This window comes from Lactuca serriola, chromosome 8, assembly GCF_051521515.1.
Source record: "Lactuca serriola cultivar US96UC23 chromosome 8, Lser_US96UC23_V15, whole genome shotgun sequence".
NCBI lineage: Eukaryota > Viridiplantae > Streptophyta > Magnoliopsida > Asterales > Asteraceae > Lactuca > Lactuca serriola.
This window is the reverse complement of record NC_136415.1, coordinates 80,261,766-80,271,203: the sequence shown is the minus strand read 5'-3', so window position 1 is coordinate 80,271,203 and position 9,438 is coordinate 80,261,766. Positions and strand designations below refer to the sequence as shown.

Below are 9,438 nucleotides of genomic sequence, written 5' to 3'. Positions count from 1 at the left end.
TTGCAACCCAACATGGTAAATAAATAGGTTGAACTTGAGCTATTTAAAAATTAAAATATAAATTAAACAATAAAGAGTTTTTTAATAAATTATAAATTTTAATAATTTTTAAAATTTAAAAATAATACAATCACGAATACAAATATATTGTTTAAATAACATTGAAAATATATAATTTTTAAGGGTAAACCTTATTAAAACCCAACATATTTTTAACAAAGTCTTAAAAAAACCACTATACAATTTTTTTTGTATATAAAACCCTTATATTTTTTTAAATGTATGTTAAAACCCTTATATTTTTTAAAATGTATCATTTAAGACATTGACCTCGGTAAATCCTAGATAGTTAAAAATGTTATGTAATCGATTCACAATGTTTTGATTCTTACAACTCATTAGATTAAAAAATTTCAAAAAAATTTAAGGATTTAAATGCACTACAAAAAACTATATAATGGTTTTTTTAATCCTTTCATGAAAATAGATTAGGTTTTTGTAAGTATAGATACCTTAAATAAGAATTTCAGAAAATATAAGGGTTTTTGTGCACTAAAAAAATATAGTGGTTTTTTTAAGCATTTGATAAAAATAAGTTGGGTTTTTATGAGGTTTTCCCAATTTTTAAATAACTTTTGACTATCATTTTAAACATAACTTTCATATTGATCATTTATTTTTTCTATATAACGCTTCACATCTATTAAGTTGAGATTCTACTTTTGCTAAAATTAATTTCTTATTATTTATAGAAGATACATATTTAGACAATAGTACAAATAAAATAATGTTCGTCATAAAAACCAAATGGGATTAATGTTGATATTGCAAGGCATGACCAAATGGGATTAATGTTCGTCACTGAGGAGTAGGGATGAAAGTGGGCCTAAATCTGGACCGGTTACCGGGACTTAGAAACAGGGCCGGTCCTAGACAATGTGGGGCCCGGGGCTAAAAAAAAATTGGGGCCCTCATAATGTTTTTTTTATAAAAAAAAGAGGGCAGAACCTTCAAAAATTTTATTAATTAAAAAAAATAATACAATTGAAGGCTGGGGACTTCCCACCTATGGAAAAAAGACTTCGGGACAAGCCCCGTAAGCCAAACAACTTAACAACTATTAATATAAAACAATAAAATAAAAAAGCCAAAACATGCTCTAAACCATAATACATAAACATATCAAAGAAAAACTAAAGAAATTTACCTTTACAAGCTTTTTTAGATGCAAAGTCATCAATTATAGAATAAGTTCAATATTATCCAACAAATCTTTTTCAATACATAACATAGCCAAACCATTTAATCTTTCTTGTGACATTGATGATCTCAAATAATTTTTTAATAATTTTAGTTTTGAAAAATTTATTTCTGCTGATGCTACAGTAACTGGTATGGTTAATAAGATTCTATATGCAATACAAACATTTGGATAACAATCTTTACCTTTGACAAACTCTAAAATTTCAACCGATGACATAACAACATTTGGCAAAGTTTTTTGTAATACTTTAAGTTCCGTCAAAAATTCATTTAAATCCACATCACATAAGTTATTACGAGTAAACTTATTTACAAAAACAACACAACTTTTTTTAAGTTCAATATCATCCAATGACTTTAACCTTTTTGAATCATATAAAAATCCAAAAATGTTTTCAAAGTTTGTTAATTGCTCAAATCTACTCTCTAATGATGCAATTGCCACATCAACAATATATATATATATATATATATATATATATATATATATATATATATATATATATATATATAAAATACTCGATTCTAAATGATTCTTCGGGTGATAGTGATTCATCTTCACAATTAATTTCATCAAATTGTTTTTTTCTAGTAATTTGGCGTTTTTTTGGGAATATAGGTTCAACTTCCATACCCGATGCAATGGTCTTAATATTATTAATACTAATGGCATAACCTTCATTTCTATAATTTTTAAAAAAATGTTATCATATTTTTTAATAGATCAATTGTAGCATCAATACACATAGTTTTGGTTTGCATTTTTTTACTAACTTTATTTATAGCAAATAAAATATCATACCAAATTACCATACCAAGTAAAAAATCATAACTTTCAATAGCATTAACTAAACTTTCAGCTTCACTTTTAGACTTTGCATCATCACATGATGAACTTAATTCTATCAAGACATCCCTTATATAAGGAGCTTGAAACCTAATGGCTTTGATACTTTTTATTCTACTCTCCCAACGTGTATTAGATAAAGATTTTACCGTTAAGTTACGGACTTTATCAAGTAATATTGACCATCTTTTGGTTGAACTTGAAAATAATACAAAAATGCGTTGCAAAACTCCAAAAAAAGAAATCGCTTTGGCACAAGAATGAGCCATATCACTAACCGTGAGGTTAAGACTATGACAAACACATGGCATAAACAATGTTTTTGGATTAATTTCAAGTAATCGTTTTTGAACACCTTGGTGTTTTACTTTCATGTTAGAACCATTATCATAACCTTGTCCTCTTACATCATCAATATTAAGACCATAAGATTTAATTGCATTTAATAACTTATTAAAAAGTCCTAAACCTGATGTATTTTCTACCTTTAAAAATTCTAAAAAAAATTCTTCAACTTTTATTTTATTATTAGACATGTTCACACATCGAATAACAAGAGTCATTTGTTCTTGATGGCTAACATCGGGGGTGCAATCAAGAATAATAGAAAAATATTTTGATTCTTTTATAATATTAATTATAGAATTTCTAACATTATTAGCTAAAATAGAAATTATTTCATTTTCAATTTTGTGTCCTAAATAATGAAGATGAGTTTGATGATTTTCTATGTGTCTAACATGTTCTTGCATTATAACATCAAATTCTGCCATCATTTGAATTGCTCCCAAAAAATTACCATTAGATTCTTGAAAAAGTTTTTCGTTACAACCTCGAAAATCCAAATTATATTTTGCCAAATATTTAATGACAACAATTATTTATTTTTAAAACTTGCCTCCAACGTTCTTTTTCAGTTAAAACTTTATTTTGTAAATCTTTATCAATTGTTTTATTCTTATCAAATCTTGCTATTAGTTCATCCCAAGAATCCATACAAAAAAGGTGTTGGGAACTATTTTCATGTTCTTTAAGTCTATCAAATAGATGTTTCCAATCATTAAATCCATCATTTGCTAAAGAAATTTTATTAACATAATTATTAGGTTTAAACAATTTACAACAAAAACAAAAACACTTTATCAACTTCTTTTGAGTAAATTAACCATTTTCGATCACTCGTCTCACCATTACTTAACTTTCTAGTATTAAGAAAAATGTCTAGATAGATTATCTTTAGGATACACAAAATTTGATTCTCTTATTGGCCCTTTTTCAATAAAAATATCTCTTAAGTTATTATCAAGATTATCCCAATTACTAGGATCATATATATCTAAAGGTGGAATAAATTGTTCATTGTTATCATTCATGACATTTTCATTCTCATTCTCATTTGAAATGTTAACATTTTCATTAATGACATTAACATCTTCATTATTAATCTTTTCATCATCAAAATCAACATTTTCATTTGAAACTTTTTCTTGAGAAACATTTTCATTCAAGACATTATCTTGCTCATTAAAAACAGTTTCATGTGTGAGATTATCTTGTTTATTTACTTGTACATCAGCAGAACTATTTTTTTTTAAAACTTGTGCATAGACCCTTTTGAGTTTCATTATCTTGTTCAATTTTTTGTTTTTTCTTTTGTTTTTCACTTCCATACATATACTTTCTAGGATGCATATTCAATATAGTGGTAAGAGGCAATCAGGCAAACAAACAACAAGCACACAGATAACAAATAACAAAAGATTAGAGTTCTTGTTCTTTGTACCTACTGTTGACTGCCAGTGATGCTTTGATGGTAATTGGTAAACTGCTGTCTGCTGATGCTGTGAGCTTTTAAATAACCTCTAAGCAACTAGTAAGCTGCTGATGTTGTTACAAAAAATTCTAAAGTTAAAAAAAAAATCAGATTAAAAATATTAACATTAAACAACTAAAATTAGGCAATTGAATAATAAATTATCTCTCAAAGACTAAAACAAACCGAGAAGGATACTTACAGAGTCAAAGTTTTTGAGTTAAACCGTTAAAAGGATTCACAATCACACAATCTGAAGGTTATATTCCTGGATTCTCAGTCCTCAGATTCTACATAGCATAAAATTATGAATATTAGATTCATAAAAAATTAGAAAATCACAGATAAATAAGAAATTTAATGCTAGAAATTAGAACTTACAAATAAAATTTTGAAATTACGCAATTGATTGTGTCTTTCATACGGATATTGCAGTGATAAAAATTCTGTGATCGTGTCTTCTACTCTTCGTCTGTGACGAATCAGTGGACATAGGTCTGTCGCAAATTAAACTTGAAAATCGAAAATAGAAGGCCAATGATCGGTAGAAATCGTGAATACTGAGAAAGAAGCGAAGGAGAAGATGTACTATCGCCAAATCGGAAATTAGAAAAGGGAGAATTGGGGAAGAAATAAGAGATCGATTCAATTGAAATCGAAGAAGAAATAGAAGAAGTTGATTATTGAGACCGTTGCTTAACTTAGAATCCGGAGAAAACGTTTCGATTCCATAGCTGATCGTTGAAGATTAATTGCGCCTTGGAAGTCGGCATCTCTCGCTCTCAGCACGCGCCGATCGTTCCCCATTCCTCCCACTTTCTTTTTGGACTTTTGGTTGGCGCTGATAAGAGACAATTGTTGTACTGGGCTTCAATAATCAGAGTCCAAGAAGCTTAAACCTAATGGGCTAATACTATACAATTTATATAAGACATATAAAATGGGGGACCTATGGTATTTGGGGGCCCGGGGCGGTCGCCCAGCTTGCCCAGGCCCATGGGCCGGCCCTGCCTAGAAAACCCGGAATCGGAAATTGAAGGATTATAGGAACCAAGAACCGGACCGGTATACGGTAACCTGTTCCGATTCGGTTACGGGTATCAAACCGGCTAGAATGGATACGGAACCTGAAATTGATAAGTGGAACCAAATTCGTTTATTAGACCCGGAAATAACTAGAAATATGGAATTTTAGAACAAAAGAAAAAGAAATATTGTAACCACGAATAATTGTTAATAACAAGAAATGAAACCATTGCTTGACAAGTTACAAAATCTTCACTCACAGGGGTTACCACATCTCCTGCAAATCAACAATCTATAAAAAAAATGTTATAAAAAAAACATTTGATATATCATTTTTGGAGGGTTGTAAGTAACTCAATACATATTCAAATAATGTGTTTTTAAAGTGTATAACTATTGTAAAACAGTGAACTATAATTTAAAAAAAAAAGAACATCCTGAATAGAATTATAACGAAACAAATATGACAGTTTAAAGCTAACTAACAATTCAACAACAATATAGTGTAAAATTTAAAACCTAAAGTAAAATATCAACTAAAGTTTTATAAAAACTCAGTGTATATTTTTTACAAGAGTTAAAAGGAAAATATTAAATACAATAAACGTAAAAGAAAATAAATCTAAAAGTAAAATTAACTAAAAGATCTCCAAAAACTATTTTTTTTATAATAACTAAAATTCAGCTAAGTTATTTTAAAATTAATTTATAATAATAATAGTTAAAATAACATAAAGTTATAAATTAAATTATGTTACAACGCAAACAATGATTGATAATTTAAATAATTATATGATGAAATTAAAACGTCGTCAATTTTTCTTTAAAGTTAGTAAATCATTACATTAGTTCATTAAAATAGATAAGAAATATAACTAATTTTATACACACGTAAAGCGTGAGTAGATAACATTAACCGATTCGATTTTAGTAGGTATTATATTACCTATTGTTCAAATTAATTATAATGTTACATTAACTAAATATTAAAATATAATAATAATAATTATTTTTTAGTTAATATAAGTGACACAAATATTTTCAATGACATATGATTACTAAAAGGTTAACTATTAAACGCATAACCTAAATTAATACAACAAACAAACTTAAAAATATAGTGTAAAATTTAAAACCTAAAGCAAAATATCAAATAAAGTTTTAAAAAAACTCAATGTATATTTTTTACAAGAGTTAAAAGGAAAATATTAAATACAATAAACGTAAGAGAACATAAATCTCAAAGTAAAATTAACTAAAAGATCTCCAGAAACCATTTCTTATAATAACTAAAATTCAGCTAAGTTATTTTCAAATTAATTTATAATAATAATAATAATAATAATAATAATAATAATAATATGTAAAATAACATAAAGTTATAAATTAAATTATGTTACAACACAAACAACTATTGATAATTTAAATAACTATCATGATGAAATTAAAATGTCGTCAATTTTTCTTTAAATTTAATAAATCATTACATTAGTTAATTACAATAGATAAGAAAAATAACTAATTTTATACACATGTAATGCGTGAGTAGATATCGTTAAATGATTCGATTTTAGTAATTGTTATATTATCTATTGTTCAAATTAATTATAATGTTACATTAACTAAATGTCTAAATGTAATAATTATTATTTTTTTAGTTAATATAAACGACAAAAATATTTTCAATGACATATGATTACTAAAAGGTTAACTATATAATTTTATTCTGCGCAACATGCAGATATTCGGCTTATCTATATCTATATCTATCTATATCTATATTTATCTATCTATATCCCTATTCTAATAAAAGAATAGCTTTTAACCTCCTTTTGACATGTGTCATCATATTAGACCTCCTAATTAATACATATTTTATTCTTTTCTTGTCATGTGTCATCCTATTAAACATCTTAATTAATGCATGCCACTTGTCAACCTATTAATTCTCTATTTCAAATTTTAATATTTTCACTTATATTACAATAAATTAATAACAATGGAATAAAAATTAAAATAAAATTAATACAAATTATAAGGTGATATAATTTCACATACTTATTTAAGTTAACTATTATAATTGATTAATAATTTTGTGTTCTAACTATTAAAGTTTAATTAATTTTGTAACCGTGGTTTTACGGGTTATAAACTAGTATCTTATAAAGCAAATATTTTTCCTTTCACCACATTAATTTGAAACTTCCATTTATTTTTCCTTTCACTATATTCATTTGAAACTCCCATGACTTTTCAATTTTTTCCTAATAATGGTTATAAGTTGGTTAATAAGATTAAATAAATATCAAACAAAACTAAATTTCAATATTAAAAAAATATCTTTACTTCTACTTATAAAGTTATGTTTTTTTTTTAAATTTTAACGTATTATATATAATTTATTAGTTTTAATGTATTGTTGGATGTAAACCATTATCATTTTATAACTACAACTTTTGAACAATTTGTATAAAATACTTAAATTATAAATTTAAATATAACACTACAGGATCAACTTAAATATAAATTTTAGTTTAATTTAAATAACCCAAATAATATTTTGTAAATCGTTAAAAGTGATAAATTGTAGTGTCTTTTTAATAATATTATAAGTTGGTTAATAAGGTTAAATAAATATCAAACCTATAGTGTAATCATAAATAAACTAAATTTCAATATTAAAATAACATCTTTACGTCTACTTATAAAGTTATGTCTTTAATTTTTAACAGATTATACTTAATTTATTAGATTAAGATGTTGTTCTATATAAACTGTTATCAATTTAAAGCTACAACTTTTGAACAGTTTGGACAAAATACTTAAATTGTTAATTTAAATATAATATTGCAGTGTCAACTTAAATATAAATTTCATTTTCACTTAAAAAATTCAATGTATATTTTGTGAATAGTTAAAAGTGATAAATTGTAGTGCTAAATGCAAAAACTGATTATAATCTCAATTTAACTAAAATATTTCCTAAAGATATTTGTATAATCATTAAATGTTTTCAAATAAGTAACTTAAAATAACTTACAATAAAAATAGTTAAATATAACTCTATATAAATGATTATATTGTTACCTTTAAAATAAAAAAACAATGTTTGATGTTTTAAATAATTATAATGATAGAAATTAAAACGTTAAACAAATAAATTTTAAAAAATTAATTAACAATAACAACAACTATAAATAACATTAAACCATATATTATATTTAATTTTATTCATGAGTAACTCGCGTATAGAAGTCATTCAAATGGTTAAAATATGCAGTTATAATAGATGTATATATTATCATATAATTCAAAATAATCAATATATTATATCAATTTAGTATACGAATTATTATATCAGATTTAACAACAACATTATTGTTATATTAAAAAAACATATATTTATAAATTTTTTAACTATATAGGTGTATTTGCGCAACGCGCGGGCATTTGCCTAGTCATATCATATCATATCATACTATATTATAAAGGAAACATATTTTTTTTCACCACATTCATTTGAAGCTCCCATGACTTTTCAATTTCTTTTAAATAATGATTATAAATTGGTTAATAAGGTTAAATGAATATCATACCTAAAGTGTAATCATATATAAACTAAATTTCAATATTAAAAGAATATCTTTACCTCTACTTATAAAGTTATGTTTTTTTTAACTTTTTACATATATATATATATATATATATATATATATATATATATATATATATATATATATATATATATATATATATATATATATATATACACACACACTAATTTAGAACTACATGATGAACAGTTATTTGCTGTCATTGGACCGCTTCTTTAATTTTTTTTTCTTCAAAAAAGGTACTGCAAGGATACTGTTCATTGTGTACACCCGTCGTCTTCTCTTTTACCACCGTCACTTTAATTTGTTTAATAACCATCCACCCTCTCAAATTTATCGCCTCGCACCTTCCCATATTTTACCTGCTCTTCGTCTTCTCTCATATACATCATCACCTACCACCGCTTGCCATCACGTCTCTCTCTTAGATTATACACGGTTGCTCACCACCACCATGAGCAAAGTTGTTCCAATTTCAATATTCGGTTGCATATTTTTTGCCCTCTTTTGCTTCTTCTGATGGCGTTGTTTGATTTCAACATCTGTGTTGAGGTATCCTAGTCTCCATGTTCCAACTTCAGTTTTCAGTTGTCAAGCATTATCTTAGTTTATTACCAAAGCGACGAAATCAGGGAGTACGAACTCAGGTAAGTGTCGATTTAGTTTCTCAGATTTCTTATGCTTCAGTGTTTCACTTTCTTATGCTTCAGTTGTCAAGTGTTCCCTCTCTCCTAACCGTAGGTTCAAATTTCTTCCGTACATATAAAATAGATTGAAGAAACTAATTAGATTGATTACATTCAAGGCCTGTGGCCAACTACAAGCCATAGAACCTTCTTGGGAGAAAACGATATCCTGGAGGTGCTTCGTTGGTG

At 25.9% G+C, this 9,438-nt stretch overlaps 1 pseudogene; it reads right to left on the bottom strand.

The window, feature by feature from the left end:
* Positions 1–1,941: 1,941 nt before the first annotated feature.
* Positions 1,942–3,735, bottom strand: LOC145067090 (uncharacterized; annotated as a pseudogene).
* Between the last annotated feature and the right edge of the window lie 5,703 nt (positions 3,736–9,438).